The sequence below is a fragment of the Panthera tigris genome, chromosome A2, assembly GCF_018350195.1.
Source record: "Panthera tigris isolate Pti1 chromosome A2, P.tigris_Pti1_mat1.1, whole genome shotgun sequence".
NCBI lineage: Eukaryota > Metazoa > Chordata > Mammalia > Carnivora > Felidae > Panthera > Panthera tigris.
Window position 1 is genome coordinate 5,730,627 of NC_056661.1, and position 19,929 is coordinate 5,750,555.

At 48.7% G+C, this 19,929-nt stretch overlaps 1 long non-coding RNA gene across 1 annotated transcript; it reads left to right on the forward strand.

Moving 5' to 3' along the window:
- Positions 1-7,090: 7,090 nt before the first annotated feature.
- Positions 7,091-13,123, forward strand: LOC122236369. The gene is made up of 3 exons (XR_006214436.1): positions 7,091-7,205; positions 10,774-10,835; positions 12,970-13,123. It is a non-coding gene; the product is annotated as an uncharacterized LOC122236369 (long non-coding RNA).
- The last annotated feature ends 6,806 nt before the right edge of the window (positions 13,124-19,929 follow it).

Consider the following 19,929-nt stretch of genomic DNA (forward strand, 5'->3'; position numbering starts at 1 on the left):
CTGCGTACCTCAGTTTGCGTTACCTGAGTATCGAAATAATGCCACGGCGAGCACTGTTATGGGCAAATATTTGCCTACTTCTCATATTTCTGCGGAGTGAATTTGCAGAAGTGGAAATACTGGCTTGAAAGAGGCAAACATTTTATGATTCTTGGTACACGTTGCCAAACGCTGTCCAGAAGGCTGCAATTTATGCTGAAAGCAGCCAGCCAGCGCGAGATTCGGTAATTAAAAAAAAAACAAAAAAACAAAAAAAAAAAAAACCAACAAAAGTCACTGTTCAAACAGACAACAAGATGTCTCCTTTTTCACCAGCAGTGAGCATCTCTGAGAATTCAGGGGTCGGATGTGTTTTCCTCTCCCGCTTGTTTCACGGGTGTTTATGACTTCTCTGTCCGTGCTCTTTTCCATCTCCTGGATGGAATATTAATATGAATCGATCCGTGGAAGGGCTTTCAGTTTTAAAGACACGACCCAGTGCATTCCTTTCTGATTCCTCCCACTGCTCTTAAGCTTAGAAAGAGCTTTGAAATCGCACAGCTTTGAAATCCATTTACTTTGATTTCCTTCTAGTTACGTGGAAGGTGTAGTTTGATTTTTGGAAATTTAATTTAAAAAAAATTTTTAATGTTTATTTTTGACAGAGAGAGAGAGAGAGAGAGAGACAGACAGAATCCGAAGCAGGCTCCAGGCTCCCAGCTGTCAGCACAGAGCCCGATGCGGGGCTCCAACTCACGAACCGTGAGATCATGACCTGGGCAGAATCAAGAGCCAGATGCTTAACCAACTGAGCCATCCAGGCACTCCCCACCCCCCCCAAGAAAAACCAACCACCTTCTTAATTTTTTTTTCCCCATCTAGTTCTTTACAGGAAAAATTATCCTGGCCCTGCAAATGACCAAGGCAGAGGCTACAGTGACTTTTATGACCTAGCCTTGAAACTCACATACTGTCCTTCTACAGAATTCCATTGGTCACACAGGTCACCCCACCTGTGATCTAAAATGGGAGGGACTTGGCTATCAGGAGGTGACCTTTGATCGCGGGGGGCCCTCTTGGAGGCTGACCACCCACATGCCTGCAATTTGTTTGCAGGTGTCTTTTCAAAGATGTTTGCCTGCTCGCCTATTCATTTTCCCTTCTTCGTTACTAAAAAAACATTGATTTTTTTTGTCTGGTACAGCAATATGTTCGGTTTAAAACACAAATGTCCCCAGATTCCCTTATACCTAGAGGTGGCCACAGGACTCATTTGTGGCCAATGAGAGGCATGTCGGACACTTTTTCTGATTGGAAGGGGGAAAACTCTACAATCCCTACCTTTTTTTAAAAACACATAATCCTTCCCTTTTCTCGCTGCCTGGAAAAATGGTCATGATGCCTGGAAGCACAGCAGCCATCTTGAGGCCAAGAGGACAAAAGCCACACGGCTAAAGATGATGGTGGAGGGGGCACCTGGGTGGCTCAGGTGGTTGAGCGTCCGACTTCGGCTCAGGCCATGATCTCACTACTCGTGAGTTCAAGCCCCACATCAGCCTGGCTGCTGTCAGTGCCGAGCCCACGTCAGACCCTCTGGCCCCCTCGCCCTGCCCCTCCCCCACTTGCGCTCTCTCAAAAATAAATAAAAACATTAAAAACAAATGGATAAAAGACAATAAAGATGATGATGGAAAAGAGAAGGAGCCCAGGTCCCAGGGGCATCATGAGACCCCCTTACTGGTGCCAGATTCCTCACTTCCAGACTTCACCTTCTTTGAGGAACAGCAAACTTCTCCCTCTATCTCAGCCACTTCGTTGTTTCGTTTTGTTTTGTTCTTCGGTCATGTATAGTGACAAGAAATTCCAGAGTGGTTCTGATGTCGTACGGGATAAGGATCCTTTCTTCCTCCCAAATAGGTAACTGTTTTATCACCGTTTACTGATCTGTGACACCACCTCCATTATGCAAAAACCACGCACACACGCACGCAAGACTTTGGTCCGGGGATGTGGTCTCCAATCTTCTTGCTAGAGCAACATTGTTTTCACTGTTCTTGCCGTATGTTGCGTTTTCATATCCGGTAAGGCTTCCTTCCTCCTCCTCTTTTTCCTTCAATTATCTTTACCTCCTTATCCTTCTTGGGGACTTTTGAGTTGACGTGTCAATCCCCCTACCTCGCTGCCGCGATATTTTAAGTCAGAGTCTGGTAGTAAAGGGCAGCTTTTTAGGTTTGGTGCGGATCAGCTTTGTCTCACTGGTTTCGTTTTCTAGACGATTTATAGGGTCTGCGCCGGATCACGCCAGACGCTGTGCTTAGGGTTCCCCAGCGCTCTCTGGTTGGATTTACACAGCCCTCACTGGAAACAGGTAACATTATTTGTTCCATTTCACAGATGAGAATGCTGGGGTCCTGAAGTTGTCCAGTGTTCATAAAGCTAATAAAGGGCTGGACATATGATTCAACCTCGGACGCCCAACTCTGAAGGCCGTTTGAACTCCTCCAACGGTCCTGCCTCCCTATCATGGCCTCGGTGCCCCCAGAAAGGCACCATTTTCATCTAGAGTCGGTTCAAGGGGTGGCCAACAGCTTCAGCCAGTTGACGGAGGCTGCTGAACTCCCAGAGAGAATAATTCCTGTGAACCCCTGCTCTCTGCTTTCCCGCCCGGTCCTTGTGTTTATGGCCAACACTCCCAGAGAGCCGCAGAGAGAAATTCAGAATGTTCCCGGGCAAAGAAAAATGTCAGGAGCCAGAAGGTAGAAACCTGAGGGGGTGGGGGTGGGGGAAGCAATGACCAGAGCCCCCCGCCCCCAGCTCCCAGACACCCCCACCCCCACCAGGCAGCTTCACTCAAGTTCAGTATCCCACTTCCTGTGACCTAAAACCATCAGCGTTTCCACAGTCCCTCACCTCTCTGTCCTCTTTATCCTCAAGGTAGCTTGGCCCAAGTCCCGAACAGGAAGCAGTGAATCCATCCATTCGGGGCATCCCCAGATATTAACTGAACAGCTACTCTGGGCAAAGCACGATGCCAGGGAGTCAGCAGTGATGAGGGCCCTGCTCCCCGGAGCTGGCGGTGTAGAGGCCAGTGATAGATGGCCCGTCTCTCTCTGAACAGGCTCCCCTGGAACTTTCTCCAACAGTGTGTGTGCTGATAGGCTGTCTGCAGCTGCCGTCCTCTCTCGAGTTGGCTGAGTCTGGATCATTCCGCCAATCCATCCATCAGGGGGAGTGTCCGGCAGGACTTGGGATCCCCTGAGGATGTGACTGTTGGCAGGTCGGCTGACTGCCCATCCGGTCTGGGTCTGTGCCCAGCCACGGGTCCCCCAGGGGACCCAGACTCAGGCACAACGTGGTTCTCAGTCACCTGGATGGCTTTGCAGGGATGGCCCGTCCTTTGGGCACTGGGCCCAGGGCCCATGACATGTTTAGGGGCCCATGAAAATGCTTGAAATGTAGTTTTTTTTTTTTTTTAAGGTCAGAAACAAAAAAGGGAAGGGGTGCTTGGGTGGCTCAGTCGGCTCAGGTTATGATCTCGCGGTTCGGGAGATTGAGCCCCGCGACGAGCTCTGCACTGACAGCCAGAGCCTGCTTGGGATTCCCTCCCTCTCTCTGTCTGCCCCTCCCCTGCTCTCTCTCTCTCTCTCTCTCTCTCAAAATAAATAAATAAATAAACTTAAAAAAAAAGGAAAGCAGTGGATAGAAAATAATGGATACATAATAATGAACCTGGCTGGAATCACATGGGTTTTTATACCAATGCAGTTCTAATTATGATTGCTTCATTTAAAAAAAATTTTTTTAATGTGTATTTACTTTTGAGAGAGACACAGACAGAATGCGAGTGGGTTAGCGGCAGAGAGAGAGGGGGACACAGAATCGGAAGCAGACTCCAGGCTCCGAGCTGTCAGCACCAGAGCCCGACGCGGGGCTCGAACTCACGAGTTGCGAGATCATGACCTGAGCCGAAGTTGGACGCTCAACCGACTGAGCCACTCAGGTGCCCCTGATTGCTACGTTTTTTAAATAAAGGAAGGGGCCCATGAACGTAAAAGTGACTATGACGCACAAAAGTCATACTGCCACCCTTGTGCTCTCCTCCCAGGAAAGCCCAGCCCCACCTGTCACCCTACGCCATTAGGGAGACCGGGTCTCATCCCGCCCCTGCTCAAAACCCTCACGCAGCTTCCCAGCACACTCAGTGACCACAGCTAACAAGACCCCCATCACCTCCTCGGTATTCACCCCTGTCTCTCTATTCCAACATCCCAAACTTCCTTGCTGTGCCTCAGACAGCCAACGTCACTCCTGCCTCAGGGCCTTTGCACTTCCTCTTCCCTCTACTTGGAACCCTGTTTCCTAGTTCTTATCATAGGTGACCCTTTCTCATCCTTCAGGTCTCAGCTCAAATGTCACCTCCTCTAAAAGGCCCTCCCTCGGGCGCCTGGGTGACTCAGTCGGTTGAGCGTGTGACTTCAGCTCAGGTTGTGATCTCGCAGGTCGTGAGTTCGAGCCCCGCATCAGGCTCACTGCTGGCAACCTGTCAGGGCAGAGCCCGCTTCGGATCCTCTGTCCCCACCCCCCTCTCGCTGCCCCTCCCCTGCTTCGTCTCTCTCTCAAAAAATAAAAACCATTTTTAAAAAGTTAAAAGGTCCTCTCTGATGCCCCCAACTAAAACAGTCCAGTGACATCACTCTGCCTTTGGGCCTCCACATCACTGGCTGAAATTTCCTTGTTTGCTTGTCTGATAACCGTCTCTCCTGGTCTGGTTACCCATTATTGTCACCCCTAAACTTATTATGATCTCTCACAATTTGGGGGGTTGGTTGGGTTCAGCCGGATGGTTCTTGCCTGAAGTTGCTCATGTGGTCACAGTCAGGCTGGGACTGGAGTTACTTCCCGGCTCACCTGTGCGGCGACGGAGGCTGGCTGCTGGCTGGGGGCTCAGCTGTCCATGCCACCCTCCCGTGGCCTCTCCATGTGGCTTGGGCTTCCTCACATCATGGCGGCTGGTCCCAAGAGGGACCCAGTTAGGAGCCGCATCACCGTGTATGACCCAGCCTTGCGGTGTGGTGTCGTTTCCCCCTGTGCTCTCTCGGTTAAGGTGGACACGGAGTCCCGCCCAGCTTCAAGAGGAGGAGACCCGGACCCCGGTTCTTGTCCGGGAGAGTCAAGTTCACACTGCAGACAAACAAGTCACATGGTAGAGATTGTGACAGCCGCTTGGGGGGAATACAGTCTGTCCCGTCGCCCCTGGAACCACCTCCAAGAGAGCAGCGTCCTTGTTCTGCTTGTTCACGGCCGTGTCCTCACACCTCGAAAGTGCACGCCACCTGCTTCGACTGAAACATTCTAACGCTTTCCTGAAAAATCCTGTGTTCCGATAGCTCACATGTATTTCTATTTTTCTAAACAGATGTTTTTAGGATGTAGCCTAGTTCTTTTTAAAATTTTTTAATGTTTATTTATTTATTTTGGAGAGAGAGAGAGAGAGCACAAGCTGGAGGAGGGGTAGAGAGAGAGGGAGACACAGAATCCGAAGCAGGCTCCAGGCTCCCAGCTGTCAGCACAGAGCCTGATGCGGGGCTCAAACTCACGGACCCTGAGATCATGACCTGAGCCGAAGTTGGATGCCCAGCTGACTGAGCCACCCAGGCGCCCCCTCAAAAGCTCACATTTAAAGAATACCAGGATATTATATATTTATATGATATAAAAAACATATTACTTACATTACAACAGGATATTACAATACATATATTAAATACAAACGAAATATTATACTTAATAATAGAAATAATTGGGGGGAGGGGCGCCTGGGTGGCGCAGTCGGTTGAGCGTCCGACTTCAGCCAGGTCACGATCTCGCGGTCCGTGAGTTCGAGCCCCGCGTCAGGCTCTGGGCTGATGGCTCGGAGCCTGGAGCCTGTTTCCGATTCTGTGTCTCCCTCTCTCTCTGCCCCTCCCCCGTTCATGCTCTGTCTCTCTCTCTGTCCCAAAAATAAATAAAAAACGTTGAAAAAAAAAATTAAAAAAAAAAAAAAAGAAATAATTGGGGGGAAATGGGGTTGAAGGCAGAGGGCAGGACAACAAAGCACTTTGTGCCCAGAGCACTAAAAGAAGCATCTGGCATCCTGGTCAGACCCCTGCCCCAGGTGTCCTCTCCTGTCATGTGTGAGCGTCCTTCTCCAGGCTCAGACACAGGGTGCTGCCTCCTCCTTTGAGACAAAGGCATTCGCTTCTCAGAGAGGCCACCTTTAACCCAGTTTAAATCTGACCCAGCCTGTGGATGTCTTCATTAATTTATTGCTTCAAACTAGGGCAAAATGTCTTTGCGGTGTCTTCACCTTGAAAATTCCCCAGGCAAGAGACCAGAAGGTGTAAAAGTTCCTGAAGCCCCAAGTCAGCCACAGAATCCAGCCATGGATCCCAGTCACGAGACCCAGCCACCCAGTCATGGAACCCAGCACGGAACCCAGCCACAGAATCCAGACGCTGCTTGCCCCGAAGGAAGGCATTTTCACAGCTCTTTTGTTCTGTCTTGTTTTTAGAGAGAGAGAGTGTGTGTCTGAGAGGGGGAGGGGGGCTGAGGGGCAGAGGGAGAGAGAGGAAGAGAGAGAGAATCCCAAGCAGGCCTCATGCTCAGTGCGGAGCCCGATGTGGGGCTCACTCCTCAATCCCACGCCCCTGCGATCATGACCTGAGCTGAAGTCAAAGTTGGACACTCAACTGATTGAGCCACCCAGGCACCCATAGTCTTTTTCTTTTCTTCTTGTTATTATTATTATTATTATTTTAAAGTTTGTTTGCTTGTTTTGAGAGAGACGGAGGGAGAGAGAGCGGCAGAGAGAAGAGAGACAGGCCTCCAAGCAGGCTCGGCACCCAGCTCGGAGCCGGATGCGGGGTTCGGACCCACAAACCGTGAGATCATGACCTGAGCAGAGGTCAGGAGTCGGCCGCTTAACTGCCTGAGCCACCCGGGTGCCCCCAGACTTCCCTTTAATTGCACAAAAGTGCTAGGAAGAAAACGCGTGTGAACCAACACTTCCGGGTTATCTTGACGTCCGCCCTCTCCCTGTCCATTCGACGCGTCCGTTCGAATTCACAAAACAAAGGACACGCGGAGAAGCTGGGGCCCTTGGCGACAGGGGCTGGATGGCCAGATGGGCCCGTGAGACTCCTTCCAGCTTCTCAGATGCGGCCCCGCTGTGCACGGATGCGAGACAGGTGTGGCTCCGCGGCTGCCCAGCTGGGCCCGCTCAGGCGAGCTGCCCCTTGTTTCATCATCTGTAAAACGCAGCCCCGAGACCGGCTTGGCACGCCCGATCTGTGTGGCTGCTCAGAGCCCTGCAGGCAGAAGGGCCCTGCGCTCGGTTTGAGGCCGGGCAGTTGCCATCTGGAAAGCCCCCGCCCACTTTACTGAGCCATAATTGGCACATAGCATTGGGTGAGTTTCCCGGTGCGTGTGTTGATCCGATACACTTATAAATTGCAAAACGCTCACGCTGCCTCCACCGTGACACAAAGTCACCATGTCTTTCTTTGTGGTGAGAACGTTGAAGATCTACTCCTTAGCAACAGTGGAGAATATGATACACGACTGTTCGCTATAATCGGCGCGCTGTCCATTAGATCCCCCGAGCTGTTATTTCTTTTTTCAATTATTTTTTTAATGTTTCTTTTTGAGAGAGAGAGCGTGAGCAGGGGAGGGGCAGAGAGAGAGAGAGAATCCCAAGCAGGCTCCGCACCATCCGTGCGGAGCCCAGCAAGGGGGCTCGATCTCCTGAACTTGGAGATCGTGACCTGAGCCAAAGTCCAGAGTCCCACGCTTAACTGACTGAGCTACCCAGGGGCCCCTTTTCTGACCTTTTTAGATTCCACACATAAGTGAGATCATCCAGCATTTGTCTGTCCCTGACTCATTCCACTCAGCATAACGCCTCCGTCTGGAAATTCTTAATCATTTCACTTTTGAACTTGGGCTTTTAAAGTGCAGTGGGTGGGGTAGTGGAGCCCCCCCCCCCCCCCCCCAGGGAGCACAGAATCAAGGTGCACCTGCCCTGCCCTGTGTGCCTGGCTCAGCAACATTCAAAGTGAGGTCAAGGGTCCAGGCTTGCCAGGCTTGAGTAAGGGGAGGTGCTCACAGCCTCCGGGTCAACACTTTGCCTGGGAACCAGAACTGGGCTCTAATTCTGAAAGCAAGCAATAGCGTTCCAAGAAACAGGCAAGAAACCCTAAGGTGACTTGCGTCACTGGTGGTGTTAGCCAACAACTTGCATGGTGACACAATAGAAGAGAAGAGAGGGCAAGGTAGGCTCCCCTCCGCCCCCTCCACCGGGCCCAGCGAGGGAAGGAGGAGTGTGTGGGCCGAAGGGGCCCCTGCAGCCTGGGGGGACTGGCCGGTGGCGGTTCCCACGGTCCTGGCCAGAATGTGGTGGGAGGCACCGTCACCCTCCCTCCGTCCGGGCGCCCAACTCCGCAGTGTAGGGGATCTCACGAACAAGTGGCATGCTTTCTTATATTTGCATTTAAAAATAATTATGTTGAAGGGGCACCTGGGTGGCTCAGTCGGTTAAGCGGCCAACTTGGGCTTCGGTCATGATCTTACGGGTTCGTGAGTTCGAGCCCCACGTCAGGTTCTGTGCTCACAGCTCAGAGCCTGGAGCCTGTTTCAAATTCTGTGTCTCCCTCCCTCTCTGCCCCTCCCCTGCTCATGCTCTCTCTCTCTCAAAAATAAATAAACACGGGGGAAAAAAAGGAATTTAACATTTTGATTGCTTGTTACTTAGAATGACATGGGAAATGCCAGATACCATAAGTCAAAGAGGAAGCTAGGGAAAAAAAGGGAAAGCTTTGTATTTCCTCTTTCTTTTGTTTTTAATGATTATTTATTCTTGAGAGAGGGAGAGACAGAGTGCAAGCGGGGGAGGGGCAGAGAGAGAGGGAGACACAGAATGCGAAGCGGGCTTCAGGCTCTGAGCTGTCGGCGGGCCTGACGGGGGGCTCGAACCCACAAACCGTGAGATCGTGACCTGAGCAGAGGATATCAAGAGTCGGACGCTTAGCTGAGCCGCCCAGGTGCCCCTTCGGTTTGTTTTTTAGCAAAGAACCCCACATTTGCTATCACGCTGGGACCTGCACGATATGTAGCCCGCTTCGTGTAGAGCCTAGTGGGGGCCTAGGACCCTAGCGTGTAGAGCCCGCTTAGTGGGGTTGCAAATGATCACAAGGTGCTTGACCCACAGCAGGGCTTCTGCGAAGGTGAGGCCTGCCATCATCTCCTTCTCCTCTCTGTCCCCCAGCCCTGTGCTCTCAGCTCACCCACGGCCAGCTCACGGACTCCTCTCCTCACTGGCCAGTCCAGCCTCCCTGACCCCCCGAGACCCCTCCGGCATCCCTGCCCGCCATACCTTACCCGCACTCTGTCACTGGGCCCTCCGTTCGGCCAGCCGTCCCACGGCGGCTCCGAGGGGCACGGTCTGGGTTGGCTGGTCCCCAGCCCTGTCCCTCATCGGTTTCTTCTCCCCTTTGCTCACCTCACTGCCCCCTCCCCACTGAAATCTCACCAGCTCTTGGCCTGGACCCCCAGAGTGAAAACCAGCCTGGTATCCCTCTTCCCGTTAGCAGCCAATCTCGCGCTCGCTTCCCGGTCACAGAGGAGGCCCTGCCCTCCACAGGCCATCACCAGCCCCCCTCTACGGCACCCGGGACCCCTTAACCCTACAGTCACCGGCCAGGCTCAGCAGCCTTGACTTTTTGCAGCACCCGGCCTTGCTGACCAACTGTCTAGACTCTCTGAAATCCTTTTGTCTTAACGTGTACCCAGATTTGTTTCAACCAGGGATGGCCAGACACACAGAAACCGGAAGGAAGGGGTCCCCTAGGAGCAGGAGGTAGGGCACGGCCCCCACGGGGCCCCAGGGGGAAGCCCCAGGCTGCGGCAGGGGGCAGAGGGAGTGAGGGGAAACCATAAGAGAGAGGCTTTACTGTGGTTTCCGTGGGAAAAGCAAGACAGGGTGGGGTAAGACTTAGGACTTGCTAGTTTGAATAATTTCAGTGGACTCCAGAGGGTAGGTGTTATCCTTAGTCGGGGGTGGTTGGGCGGGGGAATATTGGCCCAGGGCAGAGCCTGGAGGGAGGGATTTGGGGTTTTGCACCGGCTGGTTTGTGTAAGAAGGTGAGTTCGTGGGAATTGTGCCCTGTTTCTAGGAATTAGCTAACCCTGGGAGGGACAGTGTCTCTGGGATCAGCAACCCCCCAGGATGGTAAAGCCCCAGAAAATACAGAATATAAAGAGGCACGGTTAACACAGTTTTTCACCTCGTAACCCCACACACCCTTTTCTCCGTATCTCTGCACTTGTCCCCCATGGCGGTGCCTCGCTGTCTGTCTCCCCCGCCCTGACTCATCCATCCATCCCGTGCCTTCTGTCTCCCTCTTGTCTCTGTGTGCAGCCGGGCTTCTCAGAGCCCCTCTCGGCTCCCCCCACCCCTGCCTGCTCTCATCCACTCCATCAGCAAATGCTCTAGAGCAGGGTCCCTGCCCCAGGGAGTTCGCAGCCCCTGAAGCTTCAGACACTTGACACGGGTTTCTAGTTTTTGAACCAGCTTCCTCCCTGGTGCTTCTGACTCAGCACCCCCTCCCGTGCCCACCTGCCACCAAGCAGCCAGGGAGACGGCTCTGGAGGCTTCGATAGTCGCTCATCCCTGCTTAGAATCCCCAGATCCCAGAGGCTTGCCTACAGCCCTCCAGCGAGCTCACCCTTCTTGTTCTTGTCTTTCTGGTTCTTCTTCAGCAAGCCCACCCTTCCTAGCTGGAGACGCAAAGCCCTTCTGGAGCTGAACTTGCTGGCCTTTGGTATCATTTGCTCATTTCTTCCGCGTGGGCTTTTTTTTTTTTTAATTGTGAAGGGGGGAGGGGCAGACAGAGAGGGAGACAGAGGATCTGAAGCGGGGTCTGCGCTGACAGCAGACAGCCTGTCATGGGGGGGCTTTCCTTATGGTCTTAAGCACCCGGGTTACACACACACACACACACACACACACACACACGCAGTTCGTGCTTCTCAAGCACACACTGGGCACTTGTCTGTCTCAAGGTCACGCCCCCTCGTTGTCCTCTCTGATATCAAGGAGCAAAGTTTGAAAAGACACCCCGTGGAGGCTGCTGCTGGAGACCCAGCCAACCCCCCCCCCCCCCCCCCCGCCAGCCCCTGGGAACAGCCCGGGGGAGGGCAGTTAGGCTCCAACCAGAAACCTGGGAACCACAGACGCCTTTGGGGGAATATCTCCTGCACATAAACTTGCATACGTGAGGGACTTCACAGGAGGTGATTCCAGGCTGTGTCCTTTGTTGTAGCAAAACCTAAATGCTGGGCAATCAAGGGCCAGCTAAATAAAAGCAGTGGCCCCCTCCGCAAAAACGGGACCCTGCTTGGCTATCACGTGAGAGGAGGCAGGTCAAGGCTGGCCAATAAAGCAGTCTATTTATGTATTTTTTTTTAACATTTTTTATTTATTTTTGAGACAGGGAAAGACAGAGCATGAACAGGGGAGGGTCAGAGAGAGGGAGACACAGAATCCGAAACAGGCTCCAGGCTCTGAGCTGTCAGCACAGAGCCCGACGCGGGGCTCGAACTCACGGAGTGCAAGATCATGACCTGAGCCGAAGTCGGCCGCTTAACCGACTGAGCCACCCAGGTGCCCCTATGTATTTTTTTTAAGTTTATTTATTTTTATTTATTTAAAAATGTTTAAGTTTATTTATTTATTTTGAGAGCGAGGGAGAGAGAGAGAATCCCAAGCAGGCTCCATGCCCGGCAGAGCAAAGCCCGATGCGGGGCTCAATCCCGCAACCGTGAGATCATGACCCGAGCCGAAATCAAGAATCCGATGCTTAACCGCCTGAGCCACCCAGGTGCCTCTAAAGACTTGACTTTATTTATTTAAGTTTTTGTTTTAATTTTTAAAAATGTTTGTTTATTGTTAAGAAAGAGAGAGAGCAGGGGAGGGGCAGTGAGAGAAGGGGACAAAGGATCCAAAGCAGGGTTCGCAACAAACAAACCCTCACAAACCGTGAGATCATGACCTGAGCTGAAGTCCGACGCTTAACCGCCTGACCCACCCAGGTGCCCCTAGAGATTTTATTTATTTATTTATTTTTATTTTTACTGTTTATTTATTTCTGCAGAGAGAGAGAGAGACAGAGTGCAAGCAGGGGAGGGGCAGAGAGAGGGGGAGACACAGAATCCAAAGGAGGCTCCGGGCTCTGAGCTGCATCGGATTCTTGATTTCGGCTCGGGTCATGATCTCACGGTTGCGGGATTGAGCCCCGCATCGGGCTTTGCCCTGCTGGGCACGGAGCCTGCTTGGGATTCTCTCTCTCTCCCTCGCTCTCAAAATAAATAAATAAACTTAAACATTTTTAAATAAATAAAAATAAATAAACTTAAAAAAAATACATAGAGCCCGACGTGGGGCTCGAACTCACAAATTGTGAGATCATGACTTGAGCTGAAGTCAGATGCTTAACCGATGAGCCACCCAGGCGCCCCTCTAAAGATTTTATCTTATTTTATTTATTTATTTATTTTAAGATTTTAAGTAATCTCTGCACCCAATGTGGGGCTCAAACTCACAATCCTGAAATCAAGAGTCAACTCTCCACCGACTGAGTGCCCCTATTTTTATTTTAATTATCTGTACACCGCGGGGCTTGAACTCAAAACCTCAAAATCAAGTCCGGTGCTCTTCCGGCTGAGGCAGCCAGGAGACCCCAAAACAGTGTAGACGTACTGTGCCGTGATGAATGCACGATCGGTGTTGGCCTTTTCTCTTTATATGTCCTGAAATGCTCATCACATTTCTATGCAGGAAGTGGGTGCTGCATTTCTCCCCACTTTAGGACAAGGAAGGAAACGGGGGTGGCATCGAAGGGTTAGATGATGAGCCTGGATTCATGGAAATAATAATGCAAATAATCCCCGTGCTAGGACATGTCGGTCTGCTGACTTGGAAGGATGTCCAACATCCGCCATTCACTTCAAAAGCAAGGAACATACTCGTGAAGTGTGAATTAATGTTTGGGGAAAGCTGAGTGCAGGGGATTCAGGAAGTCTCCTCACCGTCTTTGCACCTTTTCTGTAGACTTGCGACCATTCCAAAATAAAGAGTTTGTTAGGAAGAAAAAAATGTCTCTAAGAGTCGCTTGGGCGTCCACGTTCAGAAGCCACCTAACAAAATGTGGTCCGTCCACACAATGGAGTATCACTCAGCCTTGAAAAGGAGGGGCGTTCTGACCCCGGCTGTGTGGATGAACTTCGAGAACGTTATGTTCCGTGAAATAAATGCAAGTCACATAAGAACAAGTGTTGTATGATTCCACTTCCATGAGGTCCCTGGAGGAGGGACATCCATAGGGACAGAAAGCAGACCGTGGGAGCCAGGGGCTGGAGGAGCAGCCTGTGGTGGTCGTGTTTAATGGGGAGAGTTTCAGTGCCACAAGATGAAAAGCATCCTGGAAATGGATGCTGGCGATCCTTGCACAACAGCGTGAATGTGCTCAGTGCCACTGACCTGGACACTTAAAAAATGTTCTGCAGGGGGCGCCTGGGTGGCTGAGTCAGTTGAGCGTCCGACTTCGGCTCAGGTCTGTGAGTTCGAGCCCCGCGTCGGGCTCTGTGCTGACAGCTCAGGGCCTGGAGCCAGCTTCAGATTCTGTGTCTCCCTCTCTCTCTGCCTCTTCTTCCCCCACCTCTTGCAAATAAATAAATATTTAACCCCCCCCCCTTTTTTTTTAATGTTCTTCATGCCCTAGTGCCGGCTCCATTCCGGGAGCTTGGGTCAATATTTGTCAATGACATTACCTACCAGGGCATCAGTGGGGGTGTCCTTGGCTGAGGCTGCCAGGGGGCTGCGGGACACATGGGGCTGACTTCCTGCCTGGGGCCACGCAGTCTCAGCACAGGGCTGCGCTCACAGCCAGGCCACTTTTTCTGCCGCTTGTAGATTTTCCATTAATCTTTCTCCCCAGGATGGTTTTGACTTCCAGGGGCCTGCGGGGGTCACTTGCTAGAACCCCCACTTTGTCCATTTTGAGGGTGGATGTTTCTGGAAGGCAACCGACATGTATCCAAAACTTTAATAAATGGCCTTTGACCCAGAAGTTCTACTTTTAGGTTTCAATCTTAAGAAAAAAAAGACTCGGGGCGCCTGGGTGGCTCAGTCGGTTAGGCGTCCAACTTCAGCTCAGGTCACGGTCTCGCGGTCCGTGAGTTCGAGCCCCACGTCGGGCTCTGGGCTGATGGCTCAGAGCCTGGAGCCTGCTTCCGATTCTGTGTCTCCCTCTCTCTCTGCCCCTCCCCCGTTCATGCTCTGTCTCTCTCTGTCTCAAAAATAAATAAACGTTAAAAAAATTTTTTTAAAGAAAAAAAGACTTAAAGTTTTAGCAACATATATAATATATACAGTAATATATAACATATATATATTATATTATATACGTACATGTTTATATTGACATGTTCCATATATACATAGAATATATATGTAGTGAAGTTATATGGCTATATATAATTATAATAATATGCACACAATATAGTTATATATAAAAATACAGTTAAATATATATATATATATAATAACAACAGTAATGAATCAGAAGCCACATAAATGTCCAATAATAGAATATTGGTTAAGTATATAATGCTTTGGCCATGTAAGGGAGTACTATATGATCATTAAAAAAAGATGAGGGGCATCTGGGTGGCTCAGTCAGTTAAGTGTCTGACTCGATTTCAGCTCCGGTCATGATCCCAGAGTCGTGGATGGGATTGAGCCCTGCATAGGGCTCTGCACTGAGAACACGGTACCTGCTTGGGATTCTCTCTCTCTCTCCCTCTCTCTCTCTGCCCCTCCCCTGCTAGCTCTTTCCCAAAAATAAAGAAATAAACTAAAAAAAAAAAAAAAAAAGGAAAGAAAGAAAAGAAAAGAAGAAGAAAGGATGGGGTGAAAGCTGTTATACTGAAGGCTATTGCCAATCCCTTCCTTGCTGGGTTTGAAGAAAGCCAGGGGTACGCCCCCCACCACCCCCACCCCCACCCCCACTCCAGGAAACGGGGAGTCCTTTTTGGAGAAATCAAATGGTCCCAGAGAAAAGATCTATAAGAGACTGACATGTGGGGATGAGGAGCTTATCTTCAACGAAACTCCCCACCAACATGAACCCCTTGCCATCAGTTCAGCCCCTGGGCCTCACATTCAAATATACGATTTAGGGGAAACTTCAAAATGAAAGGCAGAAACCAGAACAAACCTCGGAAAAACCAACTCGGGAAAATTTTTAAACATGCCAAGAGGGGGAGAAAAAAGTAATACAGCCCCACCATTATTATCTTCAGAGAAATAGCCAAAGATATAACAATTAGATCAATAACGTAAGAACAGAATGCTGTTTTAAAAAAAAAGCAGGGGGGGGGGGCGCCTAGGTGGCTCAGTGGGCTAAGCGTCTGACTTCGGCTCAGGTCGTGATCTCACGGTTCATGAGTTCAAGCCCCACATCTGGCATTATGCTGACACTGCGGACCCTGCTTGGGATCCTCTCTCTCTGTCCTTCCCCTGCTCCTGCTAACTCTCAAATGCCGCTTCTGAGTCAAACAAAAAACAAAATGTCAGTGGAGACAGGAGGAAACGAGAGCTAAAGATAACACAAAACGATCTGGGTCAGTGTAAAACACTTCACGTAGGACAATATTCATCTGGCAGCATTAGGAACAAAGTAAAAGGTACACACCAAATTCTCTACAAGAATACCGTTGGGATTCTCCACTGGAAGAGATAAAGCAAGTCAACCACAAACAAAGAGCACAATGAGCCTACCCTCTCTAGAACCCTTTTCATGGCCCCGCCTCCACCTGCTGGCCAACCTCTCTTCCCCAAACCCACCATCAATGTCAAAGGGCAATGCCTTGAATGACAGAGCCAAGAGGGGACTTGTAAACTATTTAGAACACAGTGAAAAGAGCACCATCTTTTTTTGCCCTTAAAGATTTTATTTTTAAATCTCTACACCCAATGGGGGGCTCGAACTTACAACCTCGAGATCAAGAGTCACATGTTCTACCGACTGAGTTAGCCGGGCACGCCTGAAAAGAACATTTTAAACAGTCAGAGTAGAAAAACAAACAAGATTAGGGAGATAAGGTCTCAGTGTAAGTGTAAACGGTTAAATATGAGAATCTACATGCAGCTCTGGGCAACATTCGGAAAAACCTAGAAGGAAATGAATGATCGCTGAGAAAAATGCACATTGGGATCACTTGCCCCAAGCGGAACATCCGATGAGGACAACCATGCTGTAGAAAAATACAGAAAACTCCCCGATGCATCTTTGACTTCATTTTATGAATTCAATTTCATGTCTTGAGTTCTAAATGACAGGACAGAAGAGCGCAGATCAATCTCACTTAAGAACATAGAAAAATTTGGGGCACCCAGGTGGCTCAGTCGGTTAAGCATTGACTTTGGCTCAGGTCATGATCTCACGGTTCGTGGGCTCAAGCCCCACATCGGGCTCTGTGCTGACGGTGCGAAGTCAGCTTGAGATTGTGTCTCCGGCTCTCGCTGCCCCTCCCCCACTGGTAACTTCCCCCTCCCTCAACATAAATAAATAAACTTAAAAAAAATAGCAAACTGAAGGTTGCCAGATATTGTCATTTGATAGTAATGTACCAAAAAAAGAGTAGGAAATGGTCAGCTTTATTTCCAGATTCCAGAGAGGTCCAATAAAAAGCATTCTATCAAATGAGGAAAACCTGCATGGTCCTATTAGTGTGTACGAAAAAGCATTTCATAAAATTCAGCAGTCATTCCTGAAAAAAGTGAAGTAAGATTTAAAAAGAGAAAGAAATTGTGAGGCGTGTGGATGGCTCAGTCGGAGGAGAGAGCAAGGTCATGAGTTTGAGGCCCCACGTTGGGCACAGGGGTTACTTAAATAAATACACTTAAAAAATAAAAAATAAAGAATAAAAAGGGAAAGATATTGCTTAAATGCAATAAAAGCAATTCCCTTAAGATCAACAGTAAATATTAGCCTAAATGCTAATCAGGAAAAAGACCAATATGCAGTCTTTTACTGTGGTTATGGAACTCTGTCCTGGGGATTCCAACAAATGCAGGAGGATAAGAAAACAATAAGACATTTGGAAAGAAAAGGGGCACCTGGGTGGCTCAGTCAGTTAAGCATCTGACTCTTGATCTCAGCTCAGGTCTAGATCTCAGGGTCATGAGTTCAAGCCCCACATTGGGCTCTGGGCTGGGTGGGGAGCCTACTTAAAAAAAAAAAAAAGACATTGAAAAGAAGAGATAAGGTGAACTCTCTTTGTTCAAGTGCTTTTAGCAAGAATTTAGTAAGATGACTACCTAGAATAGAAATACTGCACCAAAAGACTCAGAAATGAGTGAACACCACATTTATTTATTTATTTATTTATTTATTTATTTATTTATTTATTTTTAAATTTGTTCAACGTTTATTCATTTTTGAGAGACAGAGCGTGAGCAGGGGAAGAACAGAGAGAGAGGGAGACACATAATCAGAAGCAGGCTCCAGGCTCCGAGCCATCAGCACAGAGCCCGATGTGGGGCTCAAACCCACAAACCATGAGATCATGACCTGAGCTGAAGTCGGATGTTTAACCCACTGAGCCACCCAGGCTTCCCGAGGGAAAATGACAAACTACCTGTGAACAAATTTAATGAAAACAGCACAGGTACAATACAAACAAAATTATAAAATCTCATTGAAGGAGGGAAAGCAAGGTCTGTAGTAATGGAAAGACAGTTTCTTGGGTTGACATAAAAAAAAACAAACTATAAATTACCCACAATCTAACTTACAAATTAAAAAAAAATTTTTTTTCTAATATTTATCTTTTTTTGAGAGACAGAGCATGAGCAGGGGTGTGGGGTGGGGGGCAGAGAGAGAGGGAGACCCAGAATCCAAAGCAGGCTCCAGACTCCGAGCTGTCAGCACAGAGCCTGACGTGGGGCTCGAACTCACGAACTGCAAGGTCATGACCTGAGCTGAAGTCGGACGTGTACCAACTGAGCCACCCAGGCACCCCCTAACTTACAAATTTAATACAATTGTACTCAGCATCCCAACAGAAAAAGAACAATTCTTTTTCTTGAGGAGCCAAGACAAACATAAAAAAGAATAGGGGGAGAATTCAATTGCTGAGGTATTAAAATGGAGCTAGTTAAGTAGCTGAGTAGAAAAAGAACAGAAATCCAGAAACATAATCCGGCGTATATGAAAATCTATATATGATAAAAAAGTGGTATTTTAATTCTCAGGGAATAGGGTGGTTTATTTTAAAAATAGTGTTGGCCCAATTCTGAATATCCATCTGAAAACACAAGTAGAGCCTTAGTTAAACCCTTTGTTAATTGTTGAATACAATAAGCAAAAATATATTCCAGATAGAGTCAAAACTCAAATATAAAAGAATAAAAATCTTGCTAGGAAATCTAAGCGAATACATATGCAATCTAAGGACAAAAGAGAATTTCCTTGGCAGGAATGGGAACTCTAGGCGATAAAAGATACCACGAAATTTTGACGTCAATAAATCAGATGGCAAGGAACATGCATAAATTGGAAAATAGACAATTCAAATGAAAAAAAGGAACAAAGAATGTAAATAGCTAGTCTATAGAAAAATGAATCCAAGTTACCCAAAATCATATGAAAAGATGCTCGACAAGAGTGGGGTTAGAAAATGCATATCGAGGTAACAGTGAGATAACCCTTTCTCAAACTGGGAAAAACTTTAAAAAGTGATAACACTCGTAGCTGGTGAGGCTGTGGGGAAAAAGTGCACTCCTGCATGGTTAGTGGGAATGTGCTCGCCAAAAGGATTTGTTCTGTTTCTGAATTTGCTAATGCCATGATTCATTTTGGGTTCACTTTTGTGGGAGGTGGAAGGTGTGTGTCTGGACTCACTTTTGTGCCTATGACATCCAATTCTTCCGGCACAGTCTGTTGAAGGGACTGGCCTTTATCCATTGAATTGCCTCTTGCAATTCTTTGCCAGAGATCAATGGACTTTATCTGCGCAGGCTGCTTGCATGCTGTCTGTTCTGCTTCATTGATCTTCTGCCGACTGTCTTTGTCACTGTAGCTTTATAGAAAGTCTTGACATTGGGCAGAGCGTCAGTTCTCCAACTTGGTTCTTCAGTATCGTGTTGGCTTTTCTGGGTCTTTGCCTTTTTGTATAAACTGTAGAATCGGTTGGTTGATGTCTAGGACCTGACAACATCTATTAAAGTTAAAAACACACAAGCCCTTCATCTAACAGCTCTCTCCTAGAAATCGTTCCCTTAGAAATAGAATCATTAACGCATGGAGGTATAGGTATAAAAATATCGATTGCCGTGGTTTTTGTGTTTGTTTGTGTCTTTTTGGTAGCGGAGGGAATAAAACCTGTAAACCGGGGGCACCCGGGTGGCTCAGTCGGTGAACCCGTCTGACTTTGGTTCAGGTTGTGATCTCATGGTTCATGAGGTCGAGCCCTGCATGGGGCTCTCTGCTGTCAGCACAGAGCCTGCCTCAGATCCTCTGTTCCCCTCCCCCCACCCCTCCCTCACTCATGCACACACGCTCTCTCTCTCTCAAAAATAAATAAAAACATGTTTTAAAAGAGGGTAATTTGCCCCCTTACAATAGTTAAAAAATAGTAACTTCTCTCTAAGCCGGCACTGGCCAATATGAATACAACTGCAACCCATGTAGATAGTCTTAGATCACAAGAAAGCAAAGGGATGTCTGGTTGACCCAGTGGGAAGGGCATATGACTCTGATCTTGGGGCCATGAGTTGGAGCCCCACGCTGGGTGTAGAGATTGCTAAAAAACAAATAAATAAACTTTTAAAAAGGTTAAAAAAATACCAAT